The sequence below is a fragment of the Pongo pygmaeus genome, chromosome X (assembly GCF_028885625.2).
Source record: "Pongo pygmaeus isolate AG05252 chromosome X, NHGRI_mPonPyg2-v2.0_pri, whole genome shotgun sequence".
Taxonomy (NCBI): Eukaryota; Metazoa; Chordata; class Mammalia; order Primates; family Hominidae; genus Pongo; species Pongo pygmaeus.
The window spans coordinates 99,412,015-99,427,677 of record NC_072396.2 but is presented as its reverse complement, the minus strand read 5'-3'; the positions used below and the strand labels follow the sequence as shown (position 1 = coordinate 99,427,677).

Here is a 15,663-nt window from a genome sequence, read left to right as displayed (position 1 = left end):
TCATGAGATTTGATAGTTTAAAAGTGTAGTACTTTCTCCTTCATGCTTTCGCTCTCCTGCCACCCTATGAAGAATGTGCTTGCTTCTCCTTCACCTTCTGCCTTGATTTTAAGTTTCCTGAGGCTTCCCCAGCCATGCAGAACTGTAAGCCAATTAAACCTCTTTATAAAAATAAATGACTCAGTGTTAAGTAGTTCTTCATAGCAGTGTGAAAATGGACTAACACAAAAAATTGGTACCTAGAGTGGGGTACTAGTATAAAGATACCTGAAAATGTGGAAGTGACTTTGGAATTGGGTATCAAGCAGAGTTTGGAATGGTTTGAAAGGCTCAAAAGAAGGCAGACAGTTGTGGGAAAGTTTGGAATTTCTTAGAGATTTGTTGTATGGTTTTGACCAAAATGCTGACAGTGATATGGACAATGAAGTCCAGGCTGAGGTACTCTCAGATGGAGATGAGGAACTTAATAGAAACTGGAGTAAATGTCACTCCTGTTATGCTTTAGCAAAGAGAGAGGGTCTAAAATTGAAACTTATGTTTACAAGGGAAGCATAGCATAAATGTTTGGAAAACTTACAGCCTGATCATGTAGTAGAAAGGAAAAACCCATTTTCTGGGGAGAAACTCAAGCCAACTTCAGAGATTTGCATAGGTAAAAAGAAACCAAAAGTGAATAGACAAGAAAATGGGAAAAATATCTTCAGGGCATGTCAGAGACCTTTGTGCCAGACCCTCCCATCACAGGCCTGGAGGCCTGGGAGAGAAAAATGGTTTCATGGGCCAGGCCCAGTGCTCCACTGCTCTGTGCAGGCTCAGGACATGGAGTCCTGTGTCCCAGCTGCTCCAGCTCCAGCCATGGCTAATACATGGCAAGATACAGCTCGGACCATTGCTTCAGAGGGTGCAAGACCCAAACTTTGGTGACTTCAACATGGTGTTCAGCCTGTGGGTTTGCAGAGGGCAAGAGTTTGGGAACCTCCACCTAGATTTCAGAGGATGTATAGAGACACATGTATGTCCAGGCAGAAGTCAGCTCCAGGGACAGAGCCCTTATGGAAAACTCTACTAGGGCAGTATGGAGGGAAAATGTAGGGTTTCCTACAGAGTTTCACACAGAGTTCCCTCTGGGTACTGCCCAGTGGAGCTGTGAGAAGAGGGTCACTGTCCTCTAGACCCCAGAATGGTAGATCCACCAACAGCTTGCATGATGCACCTGGAAAAGCCACAGGCACACAATACCAACCTGTGAAAGCAGTCAAAGGGGATGTGCCCTGCAGAGCCACAGGGGTGGAGCTGCCCATGGCTTTGAGAGCTGACCCCTTGCATCAGTGTGGTCTGGATTTAAGACATGGAGTCAAATGAGATTATTTCGGAATTATAAGATTTGATGACTGCCCAGCTGGGTTTCGGACTTGCATGGGGCTTGTAGCCCCTTTGTTTTGCACAATTTCTCCGACTTGTAATGGATGTATTTACCCAATACCTGTAACCCCGTTGTATTTTGGAAGTTACTCACTTGTTTTTGATTTTACAGGCTCATAGGCAGAGGGGATTTGCCTCGTCTCAGATAACATTTTGGGCTTGGACTTTTGGGTTGATGCTTAAATGAGTTAAGACCTTGTGGACTATTAGGAAGGCATGATTGTGTTTTGAAATGTCAGAAGGACATGAGATTTGGGGGGAGCTGGGGCAGAATGTTATCGTTTGACTCTGTGTCCCCATCCAAATCTCATCTCAAATTGTTATCCCCACGTGTTGGTGGAGGGGCCCGGATAGAGGTGATTGAATCCTGAGGGCAGACTTTCCCCTTACTGTTCTCCTGATAGTGAGGGAATTCTCACCAGATCTGATGGTTTAAAAGTGTGGAACGTCTTCCTTCTCTCTTTCTTTCTTCTGCTGCCATGTAAGGCATGCCTTCCTTCCCCTTCACCTTCTGCCATGATTGTAAGTTTCCTGAGGCCTCCCCAGTCATGCAGAATGGTGAGTCAATTAAATCTCTTTTCTTTATAAATTACCCAGTCTCAGTTAGTTCTTTACAGCAGTGTGAAAATAGACTATAGAGTGGCAATGTAAACTAGTACAACCACTATAGAGGATAGTTTGGAGATTCTTCAAAAAACAGAAAATAGATCTATTAGACAATTCAGCAATCCCACTGCTGAGTATATATTCAGAAGAAGGGAAATCTGCATTCTCATGTCACTCTCGTGTTTGTTGAAGTGCTAGTCACAATAGTCAAGGTTTGGAAGCAGCCTAAGTGTCTACCTACAGATAAATGGATAAAGAAAATGTGGTACTGGCTGGGCATGGTAGCTCAGGTTTGTAATTCCAGCACTTTAGGAGGCTGAAGCAGGCAGATCGTGTGGGGCCAGGAGTTCAAGACTAGCCTGGCCACCATGGTGGAACCGTATCTCTACTAAAAGTAAAAAAATTAGTCTGGCATGGGGGTGCATGCCTGTAATCCCAACTACTCAGGAGGCTGAGGAAGGTGAATCATTTGAACCTGGGAGGCAGAGGTTGCAGTGAGCCAAGATTTTGCCACTACATTCCAGCCTGGGTGACAGAGCAAGACTCTCTCTCTCTCAAAAAAAAAAAAAAAAGTAGTACTTATACAAAATGGAGTGCTATTCAGCCATAAAAAAGAATGAGATTCAGTCATTTGGAACAAGATGGATGAAACTGGAGGTCATTATGTTAGATGAAATAAGTCAGGCATAGAAAGACAAACTTCACATGTTCTCAGTTATTTGTGGAATTTAAAAATCAAAATAATTTAACTCATGGAGACAGAGAGTAGAAGGATGGTTACCAGCGGCTGGGAAGGGTAATCAGGGGTGGAGTTGGGTAGTAGGGATGGTTAATTGGTACAAAATAGAAATAATGAATAAGACCTAGTATTTGATAACATGGCAGGGTGACTATAGTCAAAATAATTTATTTATACATAAAAGAATAACCAATGATTATAACTGGATTTTTTGTAACACAGGGGTAAATGCCTGAGGGAATGAATAACCGATTTTGATGATGTGGTTATTACACATTTCATGACTGTATCCAAATACCTCATGTATACTGTAAATATATACACCTACTATGTAACCACAAACTTTAAAAATAAAAATTACAAAAGGAGTTATATACTGAGAAATAGGATAGTCAAACTGTCAGAAGCCAGAGACAAGGAGATTCTTAAAAGCAGTAACATAGAGAAAACTCATAATGTAGAATATATAAGAAATCTTCAATAAGTTTATCATCCAATTACTCAGCAGAAACCTTGGAGGCAAGAAGGCAGTGAGAAGATATATTTAAGATGCTAAAAGCAAAACAACAGCAACAAACACACAAAAACACAGAAAACTTTCAACTGAGAATTCTACATCCAACAAATTTATTCTTCAAATATAAGGAAGAAATTAAGACATCCCCAGATCAACAAAAGCTGAAGGAGTACATTAGATGTGCCCTAACAGAAATTCTAAAGGAAGTCCTTACAGGTTGAAATAAAAGCATACTGGACAATAATTTGAAGCTGGATAATATATAAGGATCTATTGTAAAGAATGAGTGAGCATATTAAAGCCAGCATCATTATAATTTTGTTTTATAACTGCACTTTTTACGTTCTACAGTATATAAAATAAAAACACATGACTTAATTAAAAGAAGGCAGTAATGGAGGAAATGAGGAACTAGAAATGTATGAGACATACAAAAAACAACAAAGCGTCAAAAGTATACCCTTCTTTATGAATAATTACTTTAAATTTAAGTGAATTAAACTCAGTCACAAGACACATGAATTAAAGAAGACAAAAATAAATTAAGTGATGTTCTGCATTCATAGATTGTAAGACTCAATGTTCTTAAGATGACAATACTACCCAAAGAGATGTAGAGAGTCAATGAAATCTCTCTCAAAATCCCAATTATATGGTTTCTTCTTCTTGACAAAATACAAAAACTCATTTTAAAACTCATATGGAATCTCAAATAACTCTGAATAGTAGAAAAGTGGCTTCAACATCTGTGGGAAGAGAGGAATGTGGTTACTGTTTACTGGGCGTAGAATTTCTGTTTAGAAAGCTGAAAAAGTTCTTGAAATGGATTATAATGATGGCTGCACAATAATGTGAATGTACCTAAAAGATAGGGGGAAAGATTTAGGACACTGAATTTGACCATAATTTATTGGATATGACCTCAAAATTACAAGCAACAAAAGAAAAAGAAAAAGTAAATAAGTTCGATTTTATCAACATTAAAATTTTTTTGTATCCAAGGACACAGTGACAGGGTGAAAAGAAAACACACAGAAAAGGAAAATGTGTGCAATTCATATTTCTGATACGAAATTAGTATCCATAATATATTAGGAATTCCTAAAACTGAAGAACAACAGCAGCAACCAACCCAATTCAAATATGGACAAAGGATTTGATAGATTACATAGAATCTATGTAACAAAGATTACATAGAAAGATTACATAGACAAAGATTACATAGAAATGGTCAATTAGTCCATGGAAATATGTTTGTCATCACTGTTTATCAGAGAATAATAAATCAAAACCAGAATGAGATAGATACCACTTTGTAACCATTATCTGAAAAAAAAACAGAAATAAAAATTATTGGCAAGGATGTAGACAAATTGATACCCTTGTACATTGCTATAAGGAATGTAAAATGTTGCAGCCACTGTGGAAAATGGTTTGGTGGTTTCTCAAAAACGTAAACATAGTACCATCATATGACCCAGAAATTCCTAGCTGAAATTCACCAAATTTGTATTGAGTTCATACTATAGGCCAGGTATTGTGTTTGGTATTAGGATATAAAGTTGAGTAAAATGGAACCTAATTGGAAAGAAGCAGAGGCAAAAGGATATTTTAATTACAGTGTACTAAGTCTAAACATAGGTGTATGAACAAAGTATAAATGTTACCTACTGTTATTCACCCATTTTGAAGGAAGACTGCAAGAAAGCCTTTGTTCACAGAGGAGGTGACATTTGATCTGTATTTTGAATGCAATTGCATTATGACCTGGAATATTTCCAGCTTCTTTCATTAAAACATTTATCTGTAGTAGACACTAGTCATTTTATGCTACTATGGAGTTTGATGTTATGTTAATCTTGATTTTAATGCCACACACCTGTCCAAGTTTATTAACCATAACATCACTTAAGCAAGTGATGAGGCAGTTAACACACTGAATTCAGAATACATCATAGGTAAAACATACTCTTATTCCCTTTTCCCTCCCCAAATTTAAGCCAGTTCACTTCACTCTTTTTGTTACAAATAACATTCGATTACAAATTTTAATACCTGTAGAGCAAATTACCATTGCCTAATCAATATCCAATTAGCACCTTCAGCTCTCTACTCTCCTTGGAAGCTAGCTCAATATAGTAAAAAGTAATCAACACAAGTCCAGAAATATTTATGACACTCCCAGTGGGCACTAAACTATATGGCATGTATTTGTTCAATAGATGGTGAAAAAGAGCAAGTGCAACAATGCTTTCACAGTCAAGTTGGGTCAATGAATCTATGAATCAGTTGCCTTTTCCTACTAATGTTAATGTCTCAACAGTCATCTTTTCTTGAATTGTACTAATTTTGGGGTGTTTATTCCCATCTCTTCCCATTCATGTTTCTAGAGTTATAGCTTTACTGCTGAATCAAATATCCCAGTAAGACCTTTTTAAAACAACCCTTTTTGGCTTCCTTAGAATGAACAGTCAGTCTTTATTATGTAGTAAATTAATTTCTGTAATGAACACACATCCCAGATCTTTGCAGGTAATTAACAGTTCTCATTATCCAGGAGTCTTGGTCAATTTCTTTGGAAGCTGCAGGCTGATCCAATAAGCAAGCCCTGTGATTTTAGCACATTTTTCATTTGAAGAAACAGCGTGTGGCAGGTGTAGGAAGTGTTGTAGGAAAAAAATTTAAGCTATACTCCTTGGAGAACACAGACCAAAAGAGTACATTTATGTCGTTGAGATATCTCAGAGCACTATTTGCAAATGAACTGTTAATTCTTGCTTTTACAGTTCTGGGAAAATCTTCAGAATATTCTTGGCAAATAGAAGCTTTTTATTCTTTCTTCTTTTGGCATAGACACTGCATAGAAAAATCTGAGCTCTTTGGAATCATTCCTGAAACAAAAATTACAGGGGACTCTACTTAGAAATAGTTTAATATTCAACTGAAATACTGCAGATGTGAACTTATCACTATTAAATTCAGTTATTCCTTATTACATGATTTAATTTGATAAAATTAAATTATACCCAGAGAGCTAAGGTCTTAATAGTACTGCCCATATGTGAGTGGATTTCCAAAGAGTGGAGTTGAAGAATGTTCTTTAATAATTCTCCATTGTTAAAAATTTAGATTAGTCCCATTGCTTTTAAGATTTTTATAATTATATAAATAGGTTTACAACATCTCCTGGATAATGTAGTGAATTACCTGCATTACCACATTTTTAACACATTCTGGCTAGCACTGCCAGTCTTTCTTTGTAGATTGACTATCAACAGCATGTATTTGGCACCTTGAAGTGATGTTTCAAATAAACCTAGGGGCTATACAAATTAATTGGAGTACAAGAAGTTGTCAGAAAAGAGGAAAAATAAAAATGGTATTTTCAAAATTCTAAAATTGTTATTGTTTAATGTAATTCAAAATGGATACTGCTTGAAGGGGTACAATAACTAGGATATTCTGTATAATGGGAACCTAGGCTTAGCTATTTAATCAAGTGAAGTATGACGGTGTTATAGTCTTCTGAATGAAAAACAGCTGAGTGCTTATCTGTCATTATTGGGGTTGAATGTTTATGAGTAGAAACGTTACCCATGATTTAATGCATAGGCTCACATCTCTCTGAACCATTACCTGGGCAATGACCATGATTCCTGAAGGAAGATGACAGTCACTGGTGAAATCCATTGTAATTTTAGATGATAGCATTTTTGGTTATCATATGAAACCATCTGAGAGAACTCAGCAACTACCTGTCACCACTGACAACAAATAATGCAAACTAGATAGATCTTTAGCTGCATTTTTTTCCTTTGAAAACTTATTTAGAACTTCTTAGAGTCAGTAGATTTCTTTTCAGAGATCAACCAAACTAGTTAATCCATTTCAGTCTTGAGATTGACCTATGAGGAGTTTGCTGGATATTAATAGGACTAGCCCTGCAACTAATAGCAGAATTAGGTTGGGAGTACAGAGAAAGTCAAGTAATTGAGGTATTTATTTAGTGTCTCACTACTCCATTGTGGTGCTGTCATTCTTGGTATTTACTGAGTCAGCTTACCAAACTGAGGTCTGAGAAGTATTTGCAAAGCCTAGCCCTTTACCTCTGATAAAATTGGCACCTCCAGTGCTCTGCCTTTCTCTGCCAGAAAATATGAATCTCCCAGATCTCTTCAATCAGTATTCAGCCAGGCTCATAAGACCATATTTCTATCCTCTGTTTTTCCCTTTCTTCTTTTTCTAATTTGTAAATACATAACCAGAGATATAAACTATGAAGACTGGAGTATACACTATGGAATTGAGTGCCATAACCAACCACAATATATTATAAAGTTAATCCTAAGGCATATATTTAATTATATGCATAATCATTGTTGAACTGCATGACAATTAGACATAAATAGTAAACACTTCAAATAAATGACTATAATTACTAACACTTTTAATCAAGCCAAATCACAATTTCATTTTTTCTTCTCAATTTGCTTGTTTGCCAGTATTTATAATACACGTCAACATTAATTGTTTCCCTGATATCATATAACTTTTAATTGATATCCTTATTACACACACCCACACAAATATGCATAACAGTCACACAAACCCAAAGGCCAAGCTCACATGACTATTTTTTTTCTGAAAATTAAGGAATATTTGAGAAAATTCTACCTCATGCCTATGCCTCAGGTTAAGTTTTCTTTTTACATTTTGCTCTTGATCTATACCTTTTGGAAAGATATTCCATTTCATTTTTAATTCAAGAAGTCAGAAATTCTAAATGCAATTAATGCCCCAGATTTTTTAACTCAAGACAAAGCTTTTATTTTATTATTCTTAGCTTGGAGAGAAGAGATGCAAGTTTACGTTGGCACTTTCTCAGTTTCCACAGACAGCCACCAAAGAGTATGACCTCATGGTTTTAACCTTTTGATAAATCCTGATAATAGGGTTGCCTGTTATATTTTATTTTAAGTGGAAAGTATCAGAAGATCCCAGTTTTTAGGAAAATGATTTCCCAAACATAAGCCACAACCAGGAATTGGTGTTACCTTGTCTCTGAGACACTTTGGGGGCCAATATAGATAATTTTCGCTAGTCCCAGAAAATGACAAGAAAATACAAAGCATAGGTATGTGCATTACTTCCCCAGGGCTCCTGTAATAAATTACCACACACTTAGTGGTTTAAAATAGCAGATATTTATTCTTTCACAGTTCTGGAGGCTAGAAGTCTGAAATCAAGATGTTGGCAGTGTCTTCCTCTGAATGATCTAAGGGGGGATCTTTCCTTGCCTCTGCCTAGTTTCTGGTGATTGCTGGCAATCTTTGGTATTCATTGGTTTGTAACTGCATCAATCCCACCTCTGCCTCTGTTGTCATATGACTTTTTTCCCCTGTGTGTCTGTGTGTCCTCCCTTCTTCTAACAAGGATACCAGTCATAATAAGTTTAGGGCCTACTCTACTCTAGTAGGGCCTTATTTTGACTTCACTAATTACATCTTCAAAGACTCAACTTACAAATAAATTTACATCCTGAAATTTTAGGTGGACACGAGTTTTCTTTGGGGGGACTATAATGGTTAGTTTTTTTTTTTTTTTTTTTTTGAGACGGAGTCTCGCTGTCGCCCAGGCTGGAGTGCAGTGGTGCTATCTCGGCGCACTGCAGGCTCCGCCCCCTGGGGTTCACGCCATTCTCCTGTCTCAGCCTCCCTCATAGCTGGGACTACAGGCGCCCGCCACCTCGCCCGGCTAATTTTTTGTATTTTTAGTAGAGACGGGGTGTGATGGTTAGTTTTATGTGTCAATTTGGCTGAGCCACTGTGTCTAGAGATTTGCTCAAAAGGTAGCCAGAACGTTTCTGTGACGTTATTTTATGGTTAACATTAACATTTAAATCAGTAGAATTTGAGTAAAGCAGTTTTTCCACCATAATGTAGGTAAGCTTCATCCAGTCAGTTAACAAAAGAATGACTGACTTTCCCCAAGCAAGAAAGAATTCTGCCAGAAGATTGCCTTTGAACTTGTACTGCATCTCCTCCTTAAGTCCCTAGCCTGCTGGCCTATCTCGTAGTTATTGGATTTACACTTTCCCAATCATGAAAGCCAATTCCTTAAAATAAATCTCTATTTGAAGAGCCTCTTCAATGTTATTGTAATGAGCATCTCATGTTGGTTTTGTTTCTCCGAAGAACCCCATATAATATAGACTTTGATACCAAAAAGTGGGGTGCTGCTCTAACAGATTTCTAAAAATGTGGAATTAGCTTTCAAACCGGGTAATGGATAGAAGGAGGAGAGTTTTGAGATGCGTGTTAATAAAACACCTAGATTGTTTTAGACTGTGAATAGTGATTCTCTTGAGGTCTCAGACAGAAATGTAGAAGTTGTTATTGAAACTAGAAGAAAAGTAGTCATTGTTATAAAGTGGTAAATAACTTGGCTGAATTGTGTTCTAGTGTTTGTGGAAAGTAGAAACTGTAAGTGACAAACTTGATTCTTTTACCTAAGATTTCTAAGCAAAGTGTTGAAAATACAGTCTAGTTTATTCTTGTTGCTTGTAGCAAAATGCAAAAGGAGAGAGATAAATTGAGAGAGAAATTGTTAAACAAAAAGGCATCAGAACTTGAAAATGAATTCTTAGCTTACTCATATTGCAAAAAAATGAGAAAATATGTTCTGGAGAGAACACTAAGGGTGGGACTGGACAACAACTCAATAAAGAAATTATGGTGTTAGCCATTTTAGCAGAAGCAGGAATAAAAATGTGGTTATATCAGCAGAAACAGGGCCAGCTGAGACTAAGGGAAACAAAGAAAGGACAACATAAAGAAAGACTGTAGGACGTCTGAGATTCTACAGGATTGGCTGATACAGCTATCCAGTTGCAAGCATGTGCTATCCTTCCAGACAGAAGAAAGACCTCAAAAGTGGCTAAAAGACTAGCAGGGCTGCTACTTCCACTACAGGCCCAGAGGGCACAGGCTCAGTGGTTGAAGCTGTCTTTTCCAGAGTTTCAGAGGACAGGGCTCCCTTATCTGTTCCATCAGGCAGACTGCCACATGCCAGTGGTTCAGAGACAGGGCTGCAACCCAGGGTCTCATGGAAGTGACCTTGCCGACCCAGTAAGTCTGGAAGGCAGAGCTGCCACATCTATTATTATAGACTGAGCAAAACAAGGGAGTTTGAGAGTCTTCCCTGGGTAAATACCATATAGCAGTGGCTGAGAATAAAGATCAGGTCTTTGCATATTCCCTTAGGATCCTTGCTTTCTGCACCGCAGAGTAGGTATTACTGTCACACATGTAATAAACTTAACCTGGTCTACTTTCAAAATCCATTTTTTGTACACTCCACTCTGAAATATATGTTTATGGGAAATAAGAGATGACTGACTTCTCTCTTATTGCCTTTATTAATCTTATGATCACAAGTTTATCCTTCACCTATGACTCCATCCAACTTCTGGAATCTTCTGATCCAAGCTTCTTATAATCTGCCAAACTCTTCTAGTCAAACTGGATTTCCACCTTTCTGTTCGTCCCTCACCTCATCCTCACTCCATGCCTGCACACAATTTCCTGATATGTCCAGCCTACTTCATTCTATTATTGCCACAGTTGGAAATATTATTTTCACTGCAGTAGATGCATTTATTTATGAATATGGATTACTGGAAAGAAAACAGTTAAAGAATCTTACCAAGGTCAAAATTACATAGAATGCATGTGAGCTTTTACTATCATGGGGAAAGGTGGGACCTTTATCAAAATTACCCCGTCTCCACTGACCTACTATGCTACAAAGATAAATTTTAAACATAATTCTAGGAACAGAAGTATTAATACCAAAAGTTTTAGATAAAAATAATAATCAAGATGGCACTGGATCAATAATTACCTGCCAGTCTACATAATATTAAGTGTCTCAAATGTACAAAGCATTTGATAAAAATCCAGGTATTTTTCAAGTGAATGCATAGTTGACTGCAATTTTCCATTTTCATCGGGATATCTGACACTCTATAAAGATAATCCTAAGGTCTAGATTTCAAGTCTTTATTTTGAGACTGCTTGGACATACAGTTCTATGTCATGACCATCTTTGGCCTAGTTCTAGAAAACAGAGTCATGGTGTGAGTTAAATTGGCTCACTACATAGTACATGAACCCTCTGTACACCATAGGAACCACTGTAAGATTAACAAAAAAACAAAAAAGGAAGCAAGGATAATTTTATATCCTTGAGCGAAGCCTAGTTGAAGCCATAATCACAAAACTCTGTAGTCAATTCTGTCTTACACATTTGAATAGTTATATAAGAAAATTTGGTCTAATAAATGTCAAATAAAAATGTAAAATAGAGGCCAATGCAAAAACAAAGGGCAAATGCAAAATCAGTTAGGTGAGTTTTTTTTTTTTTCGTTTACAAGAAGATAGGCTTTTTGAAACAGGAAAATGAAAATGCTCTGAACTGTTCATCCCATGCTGAGAGGTGAGACAGGCAATAACTCTGATTCTTACTCAAATCTACTATTTGCTTGGCTGGCTGTGGTTTTCCCTGGAGCTTGAATATATTCATTAGATTTTCAATGAAAACTTAGACTGTAGAAAATGATGAAATACTTGTTAAGTAGTCTTTTTCCATCTCCAATAAACATGCACCTTCACTTCATTGGAATTGAGTACAAGTTCATGTGAGCTCCAAATGTCTCAACCTTCAGGAACAGTAAACTGTGTGGCAGAGTAGACAGAAGCAATGCCTTTGAAAGATAAATGGTGAAATACTTAGTATAACGTTTATACCGAGATACCAAAATCTAACTTAGTTTCCTCTCCTTGTTACTCATAATCATATCTTGGTTTTCAGAATAGTTTTGTGCTAGTTGTTGTTTTTGCACTTTGCTATCAGGTTGTCATATGTGTGTGAAAAAATATTCATTATAGTATGTCAATCATTTTAGTGCTTTACAATTTTTCATATCTTCACAAAAATGATGAAGGAAATTTCCATATATGTTACTTTTGTTTGAGTCTTGTTTGATTCATTCTCTGAGAATATATATCTTATTTTATTTTAGAAATAATTCAAACATTCCAAAGTATTTTATTATTTTGTCCAACTTTACTGAGGTACAATTGACATTAAAAATTGTATATATTTGAGTTGTACAATGTTATGATTTGATATATGTATACATTGGGTAATAATTACCACAAATTAATCAATACATTCATCACCACATATAGTTGCACATTGTGTGTGTCTGTATGTGTGTGTGTGTCTATGCGATGAGGACACTTAAGATTTACTTTCTTAGCAAATGTTAAGAACATACTGAGAGCCAATTCAAGTATTTTTTAAAATTTTTAAATGTTTGTGGGTACATAATAGGTGTATATAGTTATGGAATTCAGGAGATGCTTTGATACAGGCATGCAATGTAAATTAATCACAACATGGAGAATGAGATAGCTATCCATTTACGCATTTATCCTTTGTGTTACCAAAAAATCCAATTACATTACTTTAGTTATTTTACACTTGATCTTAGCCAAAAGGCCGAGAAATGATTAGTTATTTAAAAATGTACAATTTATTATTGAGTATAGTCACTCTCTTGTGCTATCGAATAGTAGATCTTATTTATTCTCAATAACAATTTATTGTACCAATTAAACATCACCAACTTCCTGCCCACTCCCCAACTTCCCATTGCTATACCCAGCCTCTGGTTACCATCCTTCTACTCTGTATCTCCATGAATTCAATTGTTTTAATTTTTAGATTCCACAAATAAGTGAGAACATGTGAAGTTTGTCTTTCTGTGCCTGGCTTATTTCACTTAACTTAATAATCTCCAGTTCCACCCATGTTGTTGCAAATGATAGGATCCCATTATTTTCTATGCTGAATAGTACTCCATTGTGTACAAGCACCACGTTTTCTTTCTTTATTCATCTGTCGATGGACACTTACTTTGCTTCCAAATTTAGCTATCACAAACAGTGCTGCAGTAAACATAGTAGTGCAGATATCTCTTTGATATACTGATTTCCATTCTTTTAGGTATATATCCAGCAGTAGAAATGGTGGATTATGTGGTAGTCCAAATTTTAGTTTTTAGAGGAATCTGCAAATTTTCTCCATAGTAGTTGTATTTATATCTCCACCCTAATTTACCTTTCCACTAACAGTGTACGACGATTCCCTTTTCTTCACATCCTCACCAGCATTCATTATAACCTCTCTTTTTTATATAAGCCATTTTAACTGGAGTGAAATGATATTCCCTTATAGTTTTTATTTACATTTCTCTGATGATTCATGATGTTGAGCATCTTTTAATATGCCTTTTTGCTATTTGTATGACTTATTTTGAGAAATGTCTATTCAAATATTTTGGCCATTTTTAAGATAAGATTTTTCTTTCCTATAGAGTTGTTTGAGCTCCTTATATATAATATCGGTATTAATCCCTTCTCAGATGGGTAGTTTGCAAATATTTTCTCCCATTTTGTAGGTTATCCCTTCATTTTGTTGATTGTACCCTTTGCTGTGCAGAAGCTTTTTAATTTGATGTAATTCCATTTACTCTTGTTTGCTTTTGTTGCCTGTGTTTGTGGAGTATTGCTCAAGACATTTTTGCCCAGACCAAATCTCCTGGAGATTTTCCCCAATGTTTTCTTGTAGTAGTTTCATAGTTTGAGGTCTTAGATTTAAGTGTTTGTTTAATACATTTTTACTTGATTTTTTTTTTGTATAACGTGAGATATTTGGTCTAGATTTATTCTTCTGCATATGGATGTGCAGTTTTCCCAGCACCATTTATTGAAAAGGCTGTCTTTTCCCCAGTGTATGTTTCTGCCACCTTGTCAAAAATGAGCTCACTGTAGGTGTGTGAATTTGTTTCTGGATTCTCTATTCTGTTCCATTAGTCTATTTGTCTGTTTTTATGCCAGTACAATGCTGTTTTGTTTACTATAGTTCTGTAGTATAATGTGAAGTCAGATAATGTCATTCTTCCAATTTTGTTCTTTTTGCTTAGGATAGCTGTGGCTATTTTGGGTCTTCTTTGGTTTTACATAGATTTTATAATTTTTTTTATTTCTGTGAAGAATGTCATTGTTATTTTAATAGGAATTTTATTGAATCTGTAGGTTGCTTTGAATAGTAGGACCGTGTTAACAATATTGATTCTTCAAATCCATGAACATGGAATATTTTTCCATTTCTTTGTGTCCTCTTCAATTTCATTCATTGGTGTTTTATAGTCTTTATTATAGAGATCTTTTACTTCCTTGGTTAATTCCTAGGTATTTAATTTTATGTGTGGCTATTGTAAATTGAATTACTTGTTAAATTTCTTTTACAGATTGTTCTCTGGATACAGAAATACTTCTGATTTTTTATATTGATTTTGTATTCTTCAATTTTACTGAAATTGTTTATCCGTTCTAACAGTTTTCTTTTGGAGTCTTTAGGCTTTTCTAAATGTAAGATTATATTATCTGCAAACAAGGATAATTTGACTTCTTCCTTTCCAGTTTGGATGCCCTGTATATCTTTGTTTTGTTTTTTTCTTCTGATTGCTCTAGCTAGAACTTTCAGCACTATGTTGAATAAACATGATGAAAGTGGGAATCTTTGTCTTGTTACAGATGTAGAGGAAAGGATTTCAGTTTTTCCCTATTTATTATGATACTAGTGTAGGTCTATCATATATGGCCTTTATTATGTTGAGGTATGTTCTTTCTATCCTGTTTTTTGAGGGTTTTCATGATAAAGGATGTTAAATGTTATCAAATACATTTTCAGCGTTAACTGAAATGATTATATGAGTTTTATTCTTCATTCTCTTTATTCTTCATTCTCTTGATATGATGTACCACTGGGGTACCCAATCCCTAGGCCATGGTATGGTTCGTGGCCTGTTAGGAACGGGGATGTACAGCAGGACGTGAGCGATGAGTAAGTAAGTGAAGCTTCATCTGTATTTACAGCTACTCCCTATCACTTGCATTGTCACCTGGGTTCCGCCTACTGTCAGATCAGCAGCACTGTTAGATTCTCATAGGAACACAAACCCTTTTGTGAACTGCACATTTGAGGGATGTAGGTTACACACTGCTTATGAGAATCTAATGCCCTGTGATCTATCACTGTCTCCCATCACCTCCAGATGGCACCGTCTAGTTTCAGGAAAACAAGCTCAGGGCTCCCACTGATTCTACATTATGATGAGTTGTACAATTATATCATGGAACATTGTAATGTAATAATAATAGAAATAAAGTGCACAATAAATGTAATGAGCTTGAATCATCCTGAAACCATCCCCCTCCATGGGTCCATGGGAAAATTGTCTTCCAAGAAA

General features: G+C 36.2%; 1 pseudogene; it reads right to left on the bottom strand.

Moving 5' to 3' along the window:
- Nucleotides 1-12,701: 12,701 nt before the first annotated feature.
- LOC129025606 (U2 spliceosomal RNA) lies at nucleotides 12,702-12,860 on the bottom strand (annotated as a pseudogene).
- Nucleotides 12,861-15,663: the final 2,803 nt, after the last annotated feature.